The following is a 24,269-nucleotide window of genomic DNA, read 5'->3' as shown; positions in this document are numbered from 1 at the left end:
ATAACAGCAATGTATCAGTGATCCCGTTTCTTGGAATCCTCACAATATTTTTTTTAACCATTCTGATAGGTGTGCAGTAATATTTCATGGTGGTTTTATTTTGCATTTCCCTGTGGCTAGTGATGTTGAACATCTTTTCCTTAAGACGTCCTCTCTGACCTATTGATTATTTACAAGTGTTTTACTTATTGTCCAAATGTTTAAGTGTTTAAGTATTTTGCTGTTTTTTAAAAATTTATTTCTAGTTAAATTCCATTATGGTCAGAGAGCACACTGTATATGATTTTTAGTTTGCTAAGGTTTCTTTCATGGACCAGAATATCATCTGTCTTGCTATATGTTCCTTGGCACTTGAATAGAGTATGTATTCTGCTGTTGTTGAGTGTAGTGTTTTATAAATTTTGACTACATTCTGTTTCATCGTGATCTTGCAGTATCCTTGCTGATTTTCTATATAGTTGGCTATCCGTTGTTGAGGGAAGTGTGTTGAAATCTCTAGCTTGTGGATTTTTAAATTTGTTCCTTCAATTTTATCACTTTTTGCTTCATATAATTCTCCACTATGTAAGTTTTGTGCATTAAAATTACTATGTTTTCTTCATAAATTTTCCCTTTATGTTACCCAAATAATACATTGTCTCTTTATCTCTGAAAATTTTAGCTGCTCCAAAATCTATCTTATATGATGTTAGTATAGCCACTCTTACATTGATTTAACTCATGTTCTCATGATATAACTTTTTATGTACTTCTACTTTCAACCTGCCTATATTGTTTTATTTGAAGTGAGTTTCTTGTTGGCAACCCAAAGTTTGGTCTTGTTTTTTACTACACATTGCCAACTTCTTCACCTCCAAGCTCGGGATCAAGCAAAAAGAAACTCACTCAACATGCTATAACTTGTGTCCCAAGAAACTCAGCAGTGTGCTTTCTTCTCTCTAACTTTCAGAAATTTCTTTTGTTTGTACTATAAATAATGTTCAGGATTGTTAATTCTGCTTAGCAGGTGGAATAGGGAAAGATATGTCTACTCCATCTTGCCAGTAGCAGAAAAAATATATTGATTTAAAATATATATATATACTTTTGGGCTTCCCTGGTAGCACAATGGTTGAGAGTCCGCCTGCCAATGCAGGGGACACGGGTTCGTGCCCTAGTCCGGGAAGATCCCACATGCTATGGAGTGGCTGGGCTTATGAGCCATGGCCGCTGAACCTGCGTGTCCAGAGCCTGTGCTCCACAACGGGAGAGGCCACAACAGTGAGAGGCCCGCATACCGAAAAAAAAAAAAAAATATATATATATATATATACTTTTTATTGTGATGATGGTGGGTGAAGAAAAAAACTGTTTTTAAATCTTATTGTTCTAAAATAATATTTTACATATATCACACATATAATTTGTGATATAAAGTTAGAATACAGATAAGAAAGAAAAGATGACCATATAAGACAGAAATGTCTTTTGTTGGGATAAGCAACTAAGCAATACTTAGCTATCCCATACTCTCCGGAGCACACATATAGGAAGGAGTCCATTAGTAAAATGTCCTTCTACCAAGCAGGAGGCATTGGAATATAAATAAGAGGAAACTGAAACTAACTGTAATTTAAATCGCACAGTAAGTAATGTCAGTAACAAGAAGTCAAAGGTAAGCTGTTTTCAGTTTTTTTGATAGCTTAACAATGTCATCAAGGACCCAGGATTTCCTGATTTTCTAGTCTGAATTTCCAGTGTGTCCTGTTTCAACTTCATGACGGCAAACTGACTACATTGGCTAGATCATCACGTCCAGGAATATTATATTCAAAGTCCGGAAATAAAAGCAAAGTTATGAGATGAGATCACTCATCTCACGTGCCTCTCTCTTTCTGATGGGGACAAAATTTGTCAACAAAACATTTCTAAGCCAACATCATACAATAGCTAATTAACCAGAATTGGACTAAATTCCTGCTGCAAAGGAAGCTCAGGAAAAAATATATCCGAAAGGAAAACTACTGGGAGGTAGGCATGGAAGAACATATTCAAAAAGTTCAATTATCTACACTTGCAACACCTGATAATCAAGTCTGACACAGTGTTAAATGTGGCATATTAAAAGTTCCATTTTACTGAGACTTATGTTTCATTCACTAATTCATTAGATTCTTTCACTAATAGCTCTAGGTGACTGTGAGGTAACTCATGTAGTACCCAAGCATTATAATAATAATTTTTAAAAATTTATATCTACATGAATATTAATACATAAACACCAAGGTTAAAATCATGTCTATTATCAGGATTTCCAAAATGTATTCCACAAAATCCTAGTCCCATAACGTCCAAGAAAATAATTTTCTGAGCTCAAATAAATTTGAGAATTTATTTGAATCCTTCAGATTCTACTAGTCCTTGGAAACTCATTGAACATATAGTTAAGCCTCTGAGAAGTACTAAAATTAAAAAAAAATAGTTTAAATATGTTTAGCTCACTATTTTCTAAATGTGTAGCACTTTTCCTACAATTAAAACTATTTATAATGTGCATAAATTGTATTTTTTAAAATGTATTCTGAAAAACATTGTCTGCCATGAATGAGCTATTCTAGGAATACAAAGCTAGTCTGCTGAATATACCTAATCTCATCATCTTTAATATTTAAAATAGCCTGAATCACTAGAATATCCTTTACTTGTATCAGTAATAGTGATTCCATACATTGCTATTTACAAAACTCTTTCTTTTACATTCTTATTTAATCACAATAACCTTGGGATTTAGTTTCTATTATAGTGGGCAATTTATAGGTGGAGAAAATCAGTGAGTACAAATAATTTATTCCTTACGCTCAGTTCAGTGATGGAGCTGCAAATAGGAACAAGGTTTAAATGTTTTCTCTACAACTTACTACTAGCTATTGAACACATTATTTAACATCTTTGAGCCAAAGTTTTCTCAGCTATAAATGAAGGATGGTTATGAGAATTCAAATAGCTGCGCTTAGTAACCGTTTAATGAAGGCATGACAGAGATGATCATTATTGCTATTATTACTATACTATCACCATACTGATAAGTGAACTGCAGCTATATCTTAGAGTTAAAATCATTTGGTTCAGTGGAAAAATTTGATTTCTATTTTCATGTTTCAACTAATACCTGGCTCCTTCATAATCTGCACGGACAATAATAAGATCAAAAGAAGTATTCACAGACTTCATCATGCCTTTTGTTTTGACCCATTGCCTCTCCATATTCTTTTCCCTCAACCTAGAATTCCACTCCATTACTGCTTCACCTAAAGAGTTGGTATTCATGCTTCACAATACATCTCAAATGCCATTTGCATGGTGATATTTTAATTCTATTTTCCAGTGAAGAGCTAGTTCCTCTCCTCTATAAGTTCTCGTCCACATTGTAGCATGAATATTGTACTGTATTCTTCTATTTATTTCACTGTTTCCTCACTCTATTGCAAACTTCTTGAAAGTCCATGATTTATTCATGTCTGTATTTCTACTGTCTGGCAACATACTGAGAACATGATATGCTTGTTACATGACATGTGCTATTTTGTCTATCATAAAATACACACCAAAAACATTCACAAAAATTTTCCTGATTTTCCAAATTCATGGTTTCAGCATATTTTATTTAAAAGGGACATACATAATAGAGTTACTGCAAATTTCATCACTAACTAAAAACCAGTATGTTCTATTCTTAAATTATATCAGTTTATTTATAAAATTCAATTGAAAACTACTCATGTGCCTTAATTCATTGGTGCAAGGCTAGAATATCTGTACAGGTATTTCTAACATTGGCAACTGTGGTAGAATTTTTTTGTTTGTTTTTTGGTAGATACATGTGTATATTTTTTTTATTCTCTTCAGTTCCCCATGAAAATAATCTCATTTCCACTTCATCCATTCCTTCCACTAATTGATGTTGACTTTTTCCACAGTCAAGCACAGATTAATTTTATAATAATGAGACAAAAAGATTATTTTCAGTTTTTTATGACCCAAACTCATGTTTCCTTCTGTTTCAGAAATGCTTTTGTAAAGTATCATCTCTTTTTGTCCTTCAGAGGCTGTTTGAAATCCCATAGGAGCTACCAGGTAGCTCTGCATATGTTTCTAAAAATACTCTTGCTGGATGGATTCTGACATCCTGAGATATCTTTATAACTTCAACACATAGTGTCCAAAATATAGAACACTTTATGAACACACCTAAAAATTTGTGGTGATTCCAGATCTCATTTGTCTTCAAAGTGGCCTCTGAGAATTTGCAAAAGTTTCAAATTGAAACTGATGCATAGGTGTTTAAGGGATGTTTCATGTTATGTTCTCTGACTTGGACCTGAAAAGAAATTGTTTTAAAGGTGGGTAATATATCCAAGTATGACCTACACATTAATATCAATGTTATGATTAGCCTGTTGTTTTTGAATACACGGGTACTCTGCTGTTTTTTCTGTGAGATTCAGGGTCTTATTCTTACTCCATGGCCATTAAGGTAGAAATTAGAGACAACCTAAAAATATTCTATTCCAGAGCTGGAGTTGAGTTTCCATGTATCGGAAAAACATCTTACCCAGAAGCATTAGGAAAAATTGTGCATCTACCTAATTCTTAATCTCCCAAAGGAGATTAGAAGGCAAATTCCCAGTCTTGGCAGAAAAGAAAAGATCAAAAGAGAGAGGTCCATCCCTATTTTGTTAATGTGCAAAGATGCAATAAAACAAACAGAAATTTGTCAGATAACCAAAGCAAAGGAACCCTTGAGAGCATGGCTATAAAGTACACCTTCTCACTGTCACAAAGATTCTGGTATCCCAAGGGTAACAGTGAAACACAAAGAGCTGCTGGACAGCAAATAGTAGAATTAAGAGGGTCAAAGATATATGGGCAGGTGACTGAAGGCTGGAAGTTTTTTTCCCCCCGAGTCCTTTGAAATAATTTAGTGCTCTTTAAAATGGATCATCAGGGTGGAAAACCCTGAAACACTGTGATATGAATTTTCACATCAACTCAGTGGGATGGGCACTTAGAAGGGTAATTAAACCTAGTTAGAGGTGACAAAGTTTAATTTTTTACATGCATGTGTTTTGATGTTCTTTGAATTAGCACAAAATTAGGATGCATCTCCTCTTTCATGTGGACCCACTAAAGGCAGATTTCTTTCAAAGAGTTTTGAAGGATTTTTTCTGGGTCTTGAGAGAATCATATTCACTTGCCTTTTGTTTTGGTACTTAAGAGAGTAAATCAAGAGATTGGTTCAAGGTGACGGAGTAGAAGGATGTGCTCTCACTATCTGTTGTGAGAGCACCAGAATCACAACTAACTGCTGAATAGTCATTGACAGGAAGACACTGGAACTCACCAAAAAAGATACCCCACATCCAAAACAAAGGAGAAGCCACAATGAGATGGTAAGAGGGGCACAATCACAATAAAATAAAATCCCATAACTGTTGGGTGGGTGACTCACAAACTGGAGAACACTTATACCACAGAAGTCCACCCACTGGAGTAAATGTTCTGAGCCCCATGTGAGGATTCCCAACCTGGAGGTCCGGCAAATGGAAGAGGTATTCCTAGAGAATCAGACTTTGAAAGCTAACAGGATTTGATTACAGGACTTTGACAGGACTTGGGAAAACAGAGAATCCAATCTTGGAGGGCACACACAGAGTAGTGTGCACATCGTGACCCAGGGGAAGGAGCATGACCCCATAGGAAACTGAACAAGACTTACCTGCTAGTATTGAAGGGTCTCCTGCAGAGATATGGCATGGGTGTGGCTTAACGTGAGGACAAGGACACTGGCAACAGAAATACTGGGAAGTACTCCTCAGCGTGAGCCCTCCCAGAGTCTGCCATTAGCCCCAAAAAAGAGCCCAGGTAGGCTCCAGTGTTGGGTCGCCTCCAGTCAAAAAAACAATAGGGAGGGAACCCAGCCCCACCCATCAGCAGACAAGCAGATTAAAATTTTATTGAGCTCTACCCACCAGAGAAACATACAACTCTACCCACCACCAGTCCCTCCCATCGGGAAATTTGAAAAACCCTTTTAGATAGCCTCATCCACCAAGGGCAGACAGTAGAAGCAAGAAGAACTACAGTCTTGCAGCCAGTGAAACAAAAACCACATTTACGGAAAGAGAGACAAGATGAAAAGGCAAAGGGCTATGTACCAGATGAAGGAACAAGATAAAACCCCAGAAAAAACAACTAAATGAAGTGCAGATAGACAACCTTCTAGAAAAAGAATTCAGAATAATGATAGTGAAGATGATCCAGGCTCTCAGAAAAAGAATGGAAGCAAAAATTGAGAAGATGAAAGAAATGTTTAACAAAGACCTAGAAGAATTAAAGAACAAACACCTAGAAGAATTAAAGAACAAACAACCAGAGATGAACAGTACAATAACTGAAATGAAAAATACACTAGAAGGAATAAAAAGCAGAATAACTGAGGCAGAAGAACAGATAAGTGACCCAGAAGACATAATGGTTGAATTCACTGCTGCAGAACAGAATAAGGAAAAAAGAAGGAAAAGAAATTAAGACAGCCTAAGACACCTCTAGGACAACATTAAACACAACAGCGTAAAAAAAAACAGCATTTGCATTATAGGGGTCCCAGAAAGAGAAGAGAGAGAGAAAGGACCCGAGAAAATATTTGAAGAGATTATAGTTGAAAACTTCCCTAACATGGGAAATGAATCTACCCAAGTCCAGGAAGTGCAGAGAGTCCCATATAGGATAAACCCAAGGAGAAACATGCCAAGACACATAATAATCAAATTAACAAAAAATACAGACAAAGAAAAATTATTGAAAGCAACAAGGGAAAAATGACAAATAACATACAAGGGAACTCCCATAAAGTTAACAACTGATTTCTCAGCAGAAACTCTACAAGCTAGAAGGGAGTGGCATGACATATTTAAAGTGATGAAAGGGAAGAACCTAAAACCAAGATTATTCTACCCAGCAAAGGTCTCACTCAGATTCGACAGAGAAATCAAAAGCTTTACAGACAGGCAAAAGCTAAGAGAACTCAGCACCACCAAACCAGCTCTACAACAAATGCTAAAGGATCTTCTCTAAGTGGGAAACACAAGAGAAGAAAGGGACCTACAAACACAAACCCATAACAAGTAAGAAAATGATAATAGGAACATGCATATTGATAATTAGCCTAAATGTGAATGGATTAAATTCTCTAACCAAAAGACACAGGCTCACTGAATGGATACAAAAACAGGACACATATATATGCTGTCTACAAGAGACCTACTTCAGACCTAGGGACACATACAGACTGAAAGTTAGGGGATGGAAAAAGATATTCCATGCAATGGAAATCAAAAGAAAGCTGGTGTAGCAATATTCATATCAGATAAAATAGACTTTAAAATAAAGAATGTTACAAGAGACAAGGAAGGGCACTACATAATGATCAATGGATCAAACCAAGAAGACAATATAACAATTATAAATATAAATGCAACCAACATAGGAGCACCACAATACATAAGGAAATTGCTAACAGGTATAAAAGAGGAAATCAACAGTAACACAATAATAGTGGGGGACTTTAACAGCTCATTTACACAAATGGAACGATCATCCAAACAGAAAATTAATAAGGAAACACAAAATTTAAATGACACTGTAGACCAAATAGATTTAAATGATATTTATAGGACATTCCATCCAAAAACAATAAATTACACTTTCTTCTCAAGTGTGCATGGATCACTCTCCAGGATAGATCACATCTTGGGTAACAAATCAAGCCTCAGTAAATTTAATATAATTGAAATCTTATCAAGCATCTTTTCTGACCACAGCACTGTGACATTAGGAATTAATTACAGGGAAAATAACGTAAAAAAGACAGACACATGGAGGCTAAACAATATGTTACTAAATAACCAAGAGATCACTGAAGAAATAAAAGAGAAAACAAAAAAATACTTGGAGACAAATGACAATGAAAACTCGATGATCCAAAACCTATGGGATGCAGTAAAAGCAGTTCTAAGAGGGAGGTTTATAGCAATACAGGCCTACCTCTAGGAACAACAAACATCTCAAATACAGAATCTAACCTTACACCTAAAGTAACTAGAGAAAGAAAAACAAACAAAACCCAAAGTTAGTAGAAGGGAAGAAATCATAAAGATCCGAGGAGAAATAAATGAAATAGAGACAAAGAAAACAATGGCTAAGATCAATAAAACTAAAAGCTGGTTCTTTAAGAAGATAAACAAAATTGATAAAACATTAGCCAGATTCATCAAGAAAAAGAGGGAGAGGACTCAAATCAATAAAATTAGAAATTAAAAAGGAGAAGTTACAACAGACACCACAGAAATACAAAGCATCCTAAGAGACTACTACAAGCAACTCTATGCCAAGAAAATGGACAACCTGGAAGAAATAGACAAATTCTTAGAAAGTTACTACCTTCCAAGACTGAACCAGGGAGAGCTAGAAAATATGAACAGACCAATCACAAGTAATGGAATTGAAACTGTGATTAAAAATCTTCCAACAAACAGAAGTCCAGCAACAGATGGCTTCACAGGTGAATTCTATAAAACATTTAGAGAAGAGCTAACACTCATCCTTCTCAAACCCTTCCAAAAAATTGCAGAGGAAGGACCACTCCCAAACTCATTCTATGAGGCCACCATCACCCTGATACCAAAACCAGACAAACATACTACAAAAAAAGAAAATTACAGACCAATATCACTGATGAATATAAATGCAAATATCCTCAACAGAATACTACCAAACAGAATCCAACAACACATTAAAAGGATCATACACCATGAGCAAGTGGGATTTAACCCAGGGATGCAAGGATTCTTCAATATATGCAAATCAATCCATGTGATACACCATATTAACAAATTGAAGAATAAAAACCATATGATCATCTCATTAGATTCATAAAAAGATTTTGACAAAATTCAACACCCATTTATGATAAAAAATCTCCAGAAAGTAGGCATAGAGGGAACCTACCTCAACAAAGACCATATACGACAAACCCACAGCAAACATCATTCTCAATGGTGAAAGCATTTCCTCTAAGATCAGGATCAAGACAAGGATGTCCACTCTCACATAATTTTGGAAGTCCTAGCCATGGCAATCAGAGAAGAAAAAGAAATAAAAGGATTACAAATTGGAAAAGAAAAAGTAAAACTGTCACTGTTTGCAGATGACATGTTACTATACATAGAGAATCCTAAAGTTGACACCAGAAAACTATTACAGCTAATCAATGAATTTGGTAAAGTTGCAGGATACGAAATTAATGCACAGAAATCTCTTGCATTCCTGTACACTAATGATGAATAATGTGAAAGAGACATTAAGGAAATACTTCATTTACCATTGCAACAAAAAGAATAAAACACCTAGGAATAAACCTATCTAGGGAGACAAAAACCTCTATGCAGAAAACTATAAGACACTGATGAAATTAAGGATGATACAAACAGATGGATAGATATACCATGTTCTTGATTTGGAGGAATCAATATGAATATGACTATACTAACCAAAGCAATCCACAGATTCAAAGCAATCCCTATCAAATTACCAATGTCATTTTTTACATAACTAGAACAAAAAATCTTAAGTTTGTATGGAGACACAAATACCCCAAATAACCAAAGCAGTCTTGAGGGAAAAAAGCAGAGAGGGAGGAATCTCTCTCTGTCTTCAGACTATACTACAAAGCTACAGTAATCACAGTATGGTAATGGCACAAAAACAAAAATATAGATCAATGGAAAAGGATAGAAAGCCCAGAAATAAATGCACACACCTATGGTCAACTAATCTATGACAAAGGAGGCAAGGGTATACAATAGGGAAAAGACAGTCTCTTGAATAAGTGGTGCTGGGAAAACAGGAGAGTTACATGTAAAAAAATGAAATTAGAACACTTCCTAACACCATACACAAATATAAACTCAAAATGGATTAGAGACCTAAATTTAAGACCGGACACTATAAACTTTTTAGAGGAAAATATAGGAAGAACACTCTTTGACATAAATCACAACAAGAACTTTTCTGTTCCACCTCCTAGAGTAATGGAAATACAAACAAAAATAAACAAACAGGACCTAATTAAACTTAAAAGCTTTTGCAAAGCAAAGGAAACTACAAACAAGATGAAAAGACAACCTTCAGAATGGGAGAAACTATTCACAAACAAATCAATAGACAAAGGATTAATCTCCAAAATATATAAACAGTTCATGCAGTTCAATATTAAAAAAGTAAAGAACCCAATTCAAAAATGGGCAGAAGACATAAATAGACATTTCTCTAAAGAAGACATACAGATGGCCAACAAATACATGAAAAGCTGCTCAACATCACTAATTATTAGAGAAATGCAAATCAAAACTACAATGAGATATCACCTCACAGCAGTTATAATGGGCATCACCAGAAAAATCTACAAATAACAAATGCTGGAGATGGTGTGGAGAAAAGGAAACCCTCTTGCACTGTTGGGAATGTAAATTGATACTACCACTATGAAGAACAGTATGAAGGTTTCTTAAAAAACTAAAAATAGAATTACCATATGATCCAGCAATCCTACTACTGGCCATACACCCAGAGAAAACCATAATTCAAAAAGACACATGCACCTCACTATTTATTACAGCACTATTTACAATAACCAGGTCTTGGAATCAACTTAAATGCCTATTGACAGATGACTGGATAAAGAAGATGTGGTATATATATACAATGGAATATTACTCAGCCATAAAAAGGAACAAAATTGGTTCATTTGTAGAGACGTGGATGGATCTAGAGACTGCCATTCAGAGTGAAGTAAGTCAGGAAGAGGAAAACAAATATCGTATATTATTGCATATATGTGAAACCTAGAAAAATGGTACAGATGAGCTGGTTTGCAGGGCAGAAATTGAGACACAGATGTACAGAACGGACATATGGATACCAAGGGGGAGAATGTGGTGGGATTGGGAGTGCTGTTGTGATGAATTGGGAGCTTGGGATTGATATACATACACTAATATGTATAAAATTGATAACTCAAAAAAAAAAAAAAAGAGTAAATCGAATTCCTCTGTGTTGATAGTCTACTATGTATGTGGCATATGTCCATTAAATTATATTTTAAAGAGACACTTGTGGCAACATAGTGACAAGTGAGTCATGAATAGTAATTTTCAATGTGCCAAGTAAGGTCTTTCTGAATCCCAACCTCAAACAATTGGTACGTAGTAAATGTCCCACACATCTGCTTGAAAAGTTTAAGTACCAGCACTTTAAATTATCCCAGAAATCATTTTGCTACGGTATAAACTTATTTTTGATATCATTCATGTGAGTGTCAGAAAGTATAACCGAGCCATACTGATAAATAATATTCTCATGCCATTTTACAATCTTAAAGTCACTGTAGGAATACTGGCTAGCTTATTAACAATTATTTGGAAAATATTACAGTTGATGATATTGAGACACGGGCACAAAATGATATGATTGCTGAGTAATGGAAGCTATTTGGCAACTGGGATGAATAGTAGAACTTGTGGCTGAGATCTAATTAGTAAATTACTTTGGGTGATTTTAATCAGGTTCTAAATGGCAAAAACAAATGAAGGGTAGTGTTTTTCTTTTTATTTTTTAACATCTTTATTAGAGTATAATTGCTTCACAGTGGTATTTCAGTTTCTGCTTTATAACAAGGCGAATCAGTTATATATATACATATGTCCCCATATCTCTTCCCTCTTGCATCTCCCTCCCTCCCACCCTCCCTATCCCACCCCTCTACATGGTCACAAAGCACCGAGCTGATCTCCCTGTGCTATGCGGCTGCTTCCCACTAGCTATCTATTTTACATCTGGTAGTGTATATATGTCCATGCCACTCTCTCACTTTGTCACAGCTTGCCCTTCCCCCTCCCCGTAGCCTCAAGTCCATTCTCTAGTAGGTCTGCATCTTTATTCCCGTCTTGCCCCTAGGCTCTTCTGATATATGTGTTAGCATACAGTATTTGTTTTTCTCTTTCTGACTTACTTCACTCTGTATGACAGTCTCTAGGTCCATCCACCTCACTACAAATAACTCAGTTATAATGTTTTTGTTTTCTATTCAAAATTTACCTGGAGTCTAATTTGCTTCACTTCCTAGAGGTTATCACTATCACTAAGTTGAATGTTCATGTACAGATTCAATGTGTCACTAGAACATTGTTCAGAAATTTCCTATATCCAAAAGCAAAAAGGAATTGTCCAAAGGTTTCAATAAAGATATGTTTATAGATCCAGGTGAAAGGTCATTATCTTGGCCTACTGCATGTCTAGTAGAAGCATAAAAATGTACTTCCATCAAGGGAATTTCTATACTTCTTAAATCCATAACTTTTATATGAAGGCCAGAAATTGGTTCAGATGTTTCAAATTAGAGATGTGTTTAAACATTGGAGAACAGCTTTCTCATGCATGGACATGACGGTTTGTCTTTGAGTAAACAGAAAAGCTTAGCATTGGCGGAGAATGATCATTTATGATGAGAACGACCTGGAGGATGAAAATTTTAGCCGCGTGACTATAATTAGGAAAAGTCTTATTCAATTAAAACATGCACAGAAAATTTAACTGTAAGTCCCAAATAAGCAACTTTCTAGAGTTGTTTGTAGCCAAGAGATAGATCTATGGGGCTCTAGGCTTAATGACCTCAGGGAATCACTTGAAGTTTAACATACCCGTCTCCATAAAATATATCTTATTTGAACCAACAACAACAACAACTAAGCAATGAGAGAACACTCACATTTGTTGCACCTAGGTAATGTTGCAGCTGTTCATGCCCATTTTGCTGGAATTTCTACATCTTTCACAAGTCCTGCTGCTTGAACAGTATGTTCTCCTTCGTATGTAGCCAACTCCATTTGGCAAGCAGTGTCTCTGGCCACCTGCAATTGATGCATACCTTGTTTTGTTAAATCACTCCCAACAGCATTTACTACATTTTTTCCCCATTTTCAATCAATTGGTCCCAGGTCATTTCATCTTACAGGGAGCTGCATTTATAGGTAGCTAATACAACTAAGATGACTGACACAAGCTGTTGGATACCTGGGCAATGAACACATCACAAGAACAAGCATGGTCCATTAAAGAGCTTTGTGCTGAGCTATAATGAAATCCAAAGCATTGACTGTGTCTTGTATTATTCACAAAGTACAGATAGAAGAAAACAAAACTCAACTACTCCAAGCACATTAAGAGGTCTCTATACCCTTGGGCCTAGATGACCTTCTTCTTGGTCAGTATTCTAACTATAGTTAAATATGAAAGTAAACACTCATAGAAACTTGAGAGAGAAGAAAGGGATGCATTGGGTAGGTACCAGTATCATCACACAGAAAATTCATTTCTGTGTCTGTTTTGGATTTTGCTTTTGCTTTTTAAAATTCAGTTATGTGATTCTTGAGGGACCAATTCTGTTTCCTCACAGGCCTTGAGGACAATTGTAATGTACCTGCAACCTGATAGCTAAGGATACTTGGAAAGCAAGAAATGGCCAGGCATATATGAGGATACAGGGAATAATATAAGACAAAACTTCATGTTTTTAATGTTGCAAAGAATTGTTCAGTATAAAGAAGGATCACAGACATAATGGTTGACTGGCTGCAACAAGGCTTTATACATGTATAGAAATTATCCAATGTTAAAATGTTTTTAAAATATACTATTTAATGGTATCCTCACAAGAATTCAATGAGGCAGATAAGTATCAATATTTTGTAAATTAAAAGATTGGTGTTTAAACAAAAGAAGTGGCATGTCCAGGAGGACATGACCAAAAACAGAGGACTGGGACAAGTCACCAAGCTTCGTGTCTTAACCTATGCCTTTCCTATTGCACACAAATCTCACTGTTTTTGCTCTAGATATCTGCCAATGGTTTCTGCCAAAAGTGATAAGTATCTATGAATCCAGAATATTTCTAACTGCTTTAGAACTAAATCTAAATGCTTTCATCCTCCTGTGTCCATAATATTGATTTCACTTAATTCTCCAATTATTCTGTGAATTACAGGACTTGTTAAAATTTTACTTTTATCACATGAGGAATATTAAACTAAAAAATTAAGAGTATAAGGTTATATGTCTAGTAATAGCTGGACTGGTGTTCAAGCAAAAGCCCTTTTTTTTTTCTTTTTTTTGTCAAAATCTGCAATAGTCTTTTTTTTTTTAATAGTACCCTGCAAATAATTTAAGAGTTGATTCTAATAAAGTTAGACTAGTGACTATGGTTGATGTATTCTGGGAAATAATGTGACATTTACTACAACTTGACATCAAAATATATATATTTGAAGAATTAAACAAATCTCCAGATCCAATCCTATCTCACCTTTATAATTGCTCAGAAGAAAATGGTAAATGAGAAAACCTCAGGCAAAACTTTTCTTCACTTAAATGAAAATTGAGATATATTGAGATATATCTCAATGATTTCCTCTTGTCCCTTCTGAGTTGTTTTTTTGTTTGTTTGTTTGTTTGTTTTTGTTTTTTTTTTAGAACAAGATTAGAGTTCTTTGGTAGAATGTGGAACATTATGTTTAACATCAATAACTTTACAACAAATCTAAAATTAAATGAATTTCTTAATGTTTAGGACTTATCAGTTACAGGGGTTTAAAACAATGAAAATAATATATCATTTTCAAAGAAACAACTGAAAATCTTTTTGAAATAAAAATAAATGTGACAAATTAAGAGATCAGAAGGTATTTTGACTGATCAGCTTTTTACTGTGGACTCAAATTTATGCCATTCTATTATGACAAATCAACTTAAACAAAAGCAAAACAAATGAGAATAAAAAATACTCTGCATAAAGAAATAATAATTAATTATGAATTAATGAGCTCCTTTAGCAGATATGGTAGAAGTTTATGTATTCATTCATCAAATATTGACTGAGAGCCTACTATGTACCAGGCACCATTCTAGCTGCTTAGGAGACATAGTGAATAGAACATTCTAGTGCCCTTCTCTGGAGGAGCTTATATTCTACATCCTATGACAGTACTCTTCAGCTGAGTGTTGAAACCTGTACTTTGTGCTAGCTAAGACATTGTCATTTCATTTTCATGAACCTCACACCTCCCCATTAATGACAAATAGAGTTATAAACTGCATTCACAAATCTGTTTGCAAATATATCCTAAATCCTTTTTTGCTTTGCTCCTGGTGACCTTTCCAAAACAGCTTTTATTTGCAGAGCTGTGTTAATTTATGCATTCTAACCTCCTTGTCAAAAATAACTTGGTTCTCTTGGGTGAAAAGGAAACCTCACCAGGAATAACCTGTCTCTTTATCTTCATCAAGGGGGACTCTGAAACAACTTGAGATCTTTTACTGCCAGCCAATCCCTGTACTAATACAGCATTTCACAGAGTTTCTGCAATAACTATCTTTGGGTCTTCTCATAAGAGCCCTATAATAGCCATAAATATTCCTCAGGAGAGCAAGAGAGACTCTGAAAGGCCTATAATAGCTATCATAAATGAATAATAAAATGTAGAAAGGACAAGCCACCGTGAAAATGGCAATTGAATATGATGACGTGTGTACTGTTCTTGAAGTAATTATGGGAGTGTTATATTTACAGAAATTCTCTACAGTTTTTTGTGGTGTCTGCGAAATTTAGCAAGAGCGGCATACACTGTAAAACTGGTAGCATGGAAAGAGGTGGTTTAGCACAATAAAACTTAGAAAACTTCTCTTCATGTATCTTTTAGAAATAAATCAAGTACAACCATCTCACTACACTGACTTCTGACAAATTCTATGTACTCTGAGCATTCAAATAAACTTTGCTTATGTGCATCAGAAAGAAACAATATGCCCAAAAAAGAGCTTCTGCGTATCATCAGAACTCATCAAGTAACTGGCAAGGAACTTAACAGCTAAGATGAAGATGTGATTTGTGTGGGTGTGGGGGGTTGGGAAGGTATATGTGCTGAAGGAAATTTTAAAATGAATAATCACTGCATGACTTTCAATTTAAGGAAGAAGGGATATGACATTGTATTGTACTTAGTAGGGAAGCCAATTCCTGAAATCCCAGTGGAAAAGAGAAGTAAGACATATGCTTTAGGCATAGGAAGCATATAAAGCTTCCTAACTAAAAGACTGTTTATCCTGCCAGGAAAAAAAAATTATAAAAGAAGAGCTAAAAAAAAATTCTGGAAGACTTTGAGAAGAATAACTGAATGTAAAAAATGTTTTTGAAATGCTGGAGTGAAACCACTCATCAGTTTTTACAAACCTACTACATGATATGCTGGAGTCTTAGCTGCCTTTTTTCTAATTGTAAAGGTTTGCATATGGGGTTTGCATAATCAATGAGCAACTGATTATGAAGAAACCTGCAGTGAAACACCTGATTTGCAATCATCTTTCTTTGCTTCCCAGAATTCTTTCTATAATAATTCCAAAAAAAGACCTTTAGAAAATACCGTCAGAGGGTACGTGCTCTTAGGAAGAGTTCTTTAAATCACTTCTCTTGCTAACATAGTCTTGAGATCCCAGAAACTGCCTTTGACTACATCTTATTCCTTGCTTACCAAAGTCTCCAAAATCTGGCCTTCATTCCAAGTCGTTTGTCAGCGCATTATGTGAGCTCTTTTTTTGTGGCTTCTTGCAAGAATTATCTTGTTTCTAACCTATTCTGCCCATAGAAAATAGATTATGATCCTTCATCTGCAAAATTCATCAAGTAAAGTTGCTGCCTCAAATCTGCCTGTAATCTCAGGAGGACCTATCTTTCTAGCCTCATAAATATTCCACACTACTCAAAAATCATTTACTCCTTGATCTGATCATAAATTTGTTTATGCCTACTCTTTATTCCGTATTCATCTCACTTATTCCATAGTACAGGCACACCTTAAATTCTCTATCATTTATGAACCCTTGGTTGACTACAGCTACTTAAATCCTCTCTTATAATGATGGTCTGAATCATTTATTGGATTTTTTTTTTTTTTTGCGGTACGCAGGCCTCTCACTGTTGTGGCCTCTCCCATTGCGGAACACAGGCTCCGGACGCGCAGGCTCAGCGGCCATGGCTCACGGGCCCAGCCGCTCCGCTGCATGTGGGATCTTCCCGGACCGGGACACGAACCAGTGTCCCTTGCATCGGCAGGCGGACTCTCAACCACTGCGCCACCAGGGAAGCCCCATTTATTGGACTTTATCATTGACTGGTTCAAACCCTTATTTGTGTATATCCTTACTCCAAGAGTATAAGGTTAACTTCTAGAATTTATTATCTTAGTAAAACACAGGGTTTTGCACATCACATTGAATAGTTATTTTTTTTAAAGAGCTCAGATATTTCTAATTTCTACAAGATAGGGAAAAATAGAAAACATGATGGCATGAATTGGATCCCTCCTTTTAATTCAAGGTAGTTAACTCTGAAGTCTGGTTATAATGGAAACAGATACTCAATTGACTACTTTTTAAATTTGAAAACTTGATGATATTTAGTTTACTTATGCTGATGTACCTGACGTTGTGTAAAGACTCTGCATATCTGCGACTTCTCATTAATGAGGCATACACCTAGCCTCTTAATAACTCATCTTCTCATTTACAAAATAAAAATAAAATTTCCTGCCCATTCTACAACACAAGCCTGTTGAGAGAAGCAAATGTAAAAACAGGTGTAAAATTAATTTTCAAAGCTTATACAAATGTGAGCTATTTTGTATGATGCTGCATGCCTTCAGATTTTTAATTGTGCTCTGCCACTAAAGAATTTACATGTCATTCAGTATTTTTGTTATACAGTATTCTTAAAGGCACATTTGTGATTATACCTTCTTGCCTCCTTTCTCTGCCTAGTGGTTATTCAATATGTATTGGAGGAATCTGGGCCTTAAACAATTGCTGCTGAAGTATTATACACATCTTGATCAAACAATAGTTTTGACAATCTTAATTGAATTTGTTAAATTTATATCCTGCATATCTTTAATATCTTGAAGAGAAAGGAGAACCAGGCTACTATGTTCCTTCTTTAAGTGATCTCTTTTCACTATTTTACAGCATGACCATGAAGTCTGAAAACACAGATAAAATTATCTTATGATGTTTTGCAGTAAAATATCAATAAAATTTTTATTACGAATTTGTGTTTTCAGACATGGTTGCCCCCCTATATCTATGTCCTAATGGTATCCAATAATGAGAATTGTTTTCTTTTTTTTTTTATAGGTTCTCTAGAACTTTATTTATTTACTTTTTAAATTTTATTTTATTTAATTTTTTATACAGCAGGTTCTTATTACTTATCGATTTTATACATATTAATGTATATATGTCAATCCCAATCTCCCAATTCATCACACCACCACCACCACTCACCAGCCACTTTCCCCCCCTTGGTGTCCATATATTTGTTCTGTATATCTGTGTCTCAGTTTCTGCCCTGCAAACTGTTACTCTCCTGTTTTCCCAGCACCACTTATTGAAGAGACAGTCTTTTCCCCATTGTACACCCCTGCCTCCTTTGTAATAGATTAGTTGACCATAGGTGCATGGGTTTATTTCTGGGTTTTCTCTCCTGTTTCATTGATCTATATTTCTGTTTCTGTGCCAGTACCATACTATCTTGATTACTGTAGCTTTGCAGTATAGTCTGAAGTCTGTAGAAGATTTTTCCATGTATATTCATCAGTGATATTGGTCTGCAATTTTCTTTCATTGTAGTATCTTTGTCTGGTTTTTGTATCAGGGTGATGGTGACCTCATAGAATGAGTTTGGGTGTGGTCCTTCCTCCACAAATTTGTGGAATAGTTTGAGAAGGATGAATGTTAGTTCTTCTCTAAATGTTTGATAGAATTCACCTGTGAAGCCGTCTGGTCCTGGATTTTTGTTTGTTGGAATATTTTTAATCACAGTTTTAATTTCATTATTTGTGATTTCTCTTCATATTTTCTATTTCTTCCTGGTTCAGTTTTGGAAGGTTATACCTTTCTAACAATTTGTATATTTCTTCCAGGTCTTCCATTTTATTGACATAGAGTTGCTTGTAGTAGTCTCTTAGGATGCTTTGTATTTCTGTGGTGTCTGTTGTAACTTCTCCTTTTTCATTTCTAATTTTATTGATTTGAGTCCTCTCCCTCTGTTTCTTGATGAGTCTCATTAGTGGTTTGTGAATTTTGTTTATCTTCTTAAAGAACCAACTTTTAGTTGTAGTTATCTTAGCTATTGTCTTCTTTGTTTCTATTTCATTTATTTCTGTTGGAATAATATTTATATCTTTCCTTCTACTAACTTTGGGTTTTGTTTGTTCTTCTTCCTCTGGTTCCTTTAGGTATGAGTTTAAGTTGTTTATTTGAGATGTTTGTTGTTTTTTGAGGCAGGATTGTATTGCTATAAACTTCCCTCTTAGAACTTCTTTTGCTGCATCCCATAGGTTTCGGATCATCGTGATTTCATTGTCATTTGTCTCCAGGTATTTTTTGATTTCCTCTTTGATTTCTTCAGTGATCTCTTGGTTATTTAGTAACGTATTGTTTAGCCACCATGTATTTGTGTTTTTTATGTTTTTTTTTTTTTTTTTTTCCCTGTAATTGATTTCTAACCTCATAGTGTTTTGGTCAGAAAAGATGCTTGATATGATTTCAATTTTCTTAAATTTACTGAGGGTTGATTTGTGACCCAAGATGTGATCTATCCTGGAGAATGTTCCATACGCACTTTAGAGGAAAGTGTAATCTGCTCTTTTTGGATGGAATGTTTTATAAATATAAATTAAATCTACCTGGTATATTGTGTCATTTAAAGCTTGTGTTTCCTTATTAATTTTCTCTTTGGATGATCTGTCCATTGGTGTAAGTGAGGGCTTAAAGTCCCTCACTATTATTGTGTTACTGTTGATTTCCTCTTTTATAGCTGTTAGCAGTTTTCTTATGTATTGAGGTGCTCCTACGTTAGGTGCATATATATTTATAATTGTCATCTCTTCTTATTGGGTTGATCCATTGATCATTACGTAGTGTCCTTCCTTGTCTCTTGTAATTTTCTTTATTTTGAAGTCTATTTTATCTGATATGAGTATTGCTACTCCAGCTTTCTTTTGATTTACATTTGCATGTAATATCTTTTTCCATCCCCTCACTTTCAATCTGTATTTTTCCCTCAGTCTGAAGTGGGTCTCTTGTTGACAGCATATAGATAGGTCTTCTTTTTGTATCTTTTCAGTGAGCCTGTGTCCTTTGGTTGGTGCTTTTACTCCATTTTCATTTAAGGCAATTATTGATATGTGTGTTTCTATGACCATTTTCTTAATTTTGGGGGGTTTGTTTTTGTAGTTTCTTTTCTTCTCTTGTGTTTCCCACTTAGAGAAGATCCTTTAGCATTTGTCGTAGAGCTGGTTTGGTGGTGCTGAATTCTTTTAGCCTTTGCTTGTCTGTAAAGCTTTTGATTTCTCCATCGAATCTGAATGAGATCCTTGCTGGGTAGAGTAATCTTGGTTGTAGGTTCTTCCCTTTTATCACTTTAAATATGTCATGCCAGTCCCTTCTGGCTTGTAGAGTTCCTGCTTATTTGTCGTTTTTCCCTTGCTGCTTTCAATAATTTTAGTTTGCCTTTAATTTTTGCCAATTTGATTACTATGTGTCTCGGCGTGTTTCTCCTTGAATTTATCCTGTATGGGACTCTCTGCACTTCCTGGACTTGTGTAGCTATTTCCTTTCCCATGTTAGGGAAGTTTTCAACAATAATCTCTTCACATACTTTCTTGGGTCCTTTCTGTCTCTCTTCTCCTTCGGGACCCCTATAATGTGAATCTTGTTGTGTTTAATGTTGTCCCAGAGGTCTCTTCGGCTGTCTTAATTTCTTTTCATTATTTTTTCTTTATTCTATTTTGCAGCAGTGAATTCCACCATTCTGTCTTCCAGGTCACTTATCCATTCTTCTGCCTCAGTTTTTCTGCTATTGATTCATTCTAGTGTATTTTTCATTTCAGCTATTTTATTGTTCATCTCTGTTTGTTTGTTCTTTAATTCTTCTAGGTGTTTGTTAAACAGTTCTTACATCTTCTCTATCTTTGACTCCATTCTTTTTCTGAGGTCCTGGATCATCTTCACTATCATTATTCTGAATTCTTTTTCTGGAAGGTTGCCTATCTGTACTTCATTTAGTTGTTTTTCTGGGGTTTTATCTTGTTCCTTCTTCCGGTACATAGGCCTCTGGCTTTTCATCTTGTCTATCTTTCTGTGAATGTGGTTTTTGTTCCACAGACTGCAGGATTGTAGTTCTTCTTGCTTCTGCTGTCTGCCTTCTGGTGGATGAGGCTATCTAATAGGCTTTTGCAAGTTTCCTGATGGGAGGGACTGGTGATGGGTAGGTAAAGTTGAGTATTGCTCTGGTGGGCATAGCTCAGTAAGAAAAATAATCTGCTTGTCTGCTGATTGGTGAGGTTGGGTCCCCTTCCCATTGGTTGTTTGACCTGAGGTGACCCAACACTGGAGCCTACCTTGGCTCTTTGGTGGGGTTAATATCGGACTCTGAGAGGGCTCACACCAAAGAGTACTTCCCAGATCTTCTGCTGCCAGTGTCCTTGTCCTCATGGTGAGACACAGACACCACTCCACCTCTGCAGGAAACCCTCTAACACTAGCAGGTAGGTCTGGTTCAATCTCTTATGTGGTTACTGCTCCATCCCCTGGGTCCTGATGTGCACACTACTTTGTGTGTACCCTCCAAGAGTGGAGTCTCTGTTTCCCCCAGTCCTGTCAGTGTCCTGCAATCTAATCCCACTGACCTTCAAATTATGATTTTCTAGTAATTCCTCCTCCTGTTGCCAGAACCCCAGGTTGGGAAGCCTGACATGGGGCTCAGGACCTTCACTCCAGTGGGAGGACTTCTGTAGTATAAGTGTTCTCCAGTTTGTGAGTCACCCACACAGCAGTTATGCACCCCTCTTACAGTTTCATTGTGGTTTCCCCTTTGTCTTTGGATCTGTTTTGGTGAGTTCCAGTGTTTTCCTGTCAATGATTGTTCAGCAGTTAGTTGTGATTCTGGTGCTCTCACAGGAGAGAGTCGGCTGTCTGATAATTGTTTTCTACATGATATTTATAAATCATATTTTGTTAAATGTTGAACTGACTGATTAATGAGTCTACAAAGAGTTTGTGTTGTATTATTTCCACCTAATTTGCCATTGTTCCTAAACCAGTACCTATTCACTATAATGTGTTGTAAAAATGGTATTATGTACAGTTTCTTTCCTTTCACAAATACTTATATTGCCCATTTCTGTAACTGACACTAACAGAGTTCCTGATCACACCATACTCATGTGGAAACTATTTCCACAGGTGGAAAAAATGTAACTGTTTATTCTTAAAATGCCAGTTTAAATGTTTTCTCTTCTTTGAGAGTTTTTCTCATTTGTCCAGCAGGATGAATGATTCTCCCTACTTCACTTTCTTAGATATTTTGTCTAAGACTATAGCATATGCATTGCATTACCTGAACAGTAAGTATAACTGTTGTCCAGAGTTGATAGTAAGTTTCTTGATGTCAGGAACATTTTCTGAATCATCTTTGTGTCTGCAAAGTCCAGAATATATTCTGGGCAAAAGGTTAGCATATAGCAAATATTGTTATGTTGTTTGTAGGTAGATACAAGTAATATTTACTCATTAAAATGCAATTCTCTTAGAAAATAAATTTTAAGAATGGAAGGTCGTTATAAAAGATATATCAAAATCTATATTTTCTTCTTCCAGAATGTCTCTCATTTAATCAAACCAAAGAAGAATATCTGTTCTGATCTTTACTCTCTTTCAAATGAGTTGCCATAACAATATGAATCATGATGCCATGGCAGAGGCTAAGTGTAGATGACAATTCAGTTTAATTTACTGAGACCATTTCCTATGTTTCTTCACCATTTTCCATACTGGCAGAATTGACTCTGGTATATTCAGCAAAGATTAGTTGACTCCTGGAGATGAATATCTTCAGATAATAGACTCACAGTAATAATACACTTGACAGTACTTGTCAATTCATGGATTTCAAAGTGTCACAATTTTACTCATTGCTGGAACAAGAATTGATTCCGGAGAAAATTGTTTCATAGATAAAAATCTGTCATCTATTATGATTCACATCACATTGTCATATTTTCCATGCTATTCTCCTTGTCCTATAGTCAGAGTCTTCTTCTGTTCCACCAGATGGGACTTTTCTCATTATTGCTGTCTATCACAAGCAAAATCTACAATAAAATATTTCAGCACTATACTAAAATGGTTTAGCATATTGTATTTCATTGCTGATTTTACCTGTAATAGAATTCTAACCAAATGAATAAATCATTAATGTTAGAATTTCAGATATCAATAAGAAAGTAATGAAGGGCCTTAGTAGTGGTCTTAAATTTACAGCACATACACAAGCACTAATTCTACTTATAAGTTTAAGAATTGACTGAGTTACAGTCTCTGTTAATTTTATTTTATGAATACATACACAAAAATCTCTATTATCTATCTGTCATCTGTCTATCTATATATCTATCTCACAACAACTGAATTGGATTCAATCACTTTCAGTGTACATACAGATAAAAAAACAAACTGGTCATCTTATGAAGTATGTCTATTCTGTATTCTATACTTGTGAAGTATAATAAAATCTTTAAAAACTCTAATTTCTGGGAACTTCTGTGAATGGGACTATTTAGTTTTCTTATAAAATATATTAGATAATTTAGTGGTCCAGGGATCAAGTGTTTTTGGAAGTTATTCTCTCACTAGAGGTTTTAGCAAATACATTCTTCAGGACTATGTTAAAATTAAGTATCTTTTAGGTTTTTGGTTGTTTTACCACATTTTGAAAGAGAGACTATCAATGACTAATGTTTAGAAACACTGAGTTAAATTTCCTTTTCATATTAATTTTAGGAATGTAAGATCCTTGCAGATTAAATCTTTTGTTTAGAATTTTGACTACTAATTTGAGGCTTTTTGAAATAAAGTAACCATAAGAATATTTGTTGTCTAAAAATAAGAGAAAAAGTCATGGGACGAATTTTCATTAAGCAACATAGTAAAAGCTTCCTTAACTGAATAAAGTTGAAGAAGTCAATAGCAGAGAATATTATCACTACTGCTACTACTACTATGATTAC

General features: G+C 35.2%; 1 pseudogene; it reads right to left on the bottom strand.

Annotated features, from left to right (window-relative positions):
* Positions 1-24,269, bottom strand: part of LOC112414649 (kinetochore-associated protein NSL1 homolog pseudogene) — a 195,403-nt pseudogene that overhangs the window by 76,463 nt on the left and 94,671 nt on the right.

Source organism: Neophocaena asiaeorientalis, unplaced genomic scaffold (genome assembly GCF_003031525.2).
Source record: "Neophocaena asiaeorientalis asiaeorientalis breed wild unplaced genomic scaffold, Neophocaena_asiaeorientalis_V1.1 scaffold127, whole genome shotgun sequence".
NCBI classification, from domain to species: domain Eukaryota; kingdom Metazoa; phylum Chordata; class Mammalia; order Artiodactyla; family Phocoenidae; genus Neophocaena; species Neophocaena asiaeorientalis.
This window is presented reverse-complemented; position numbering and strand designations above follow the sequence as displayed.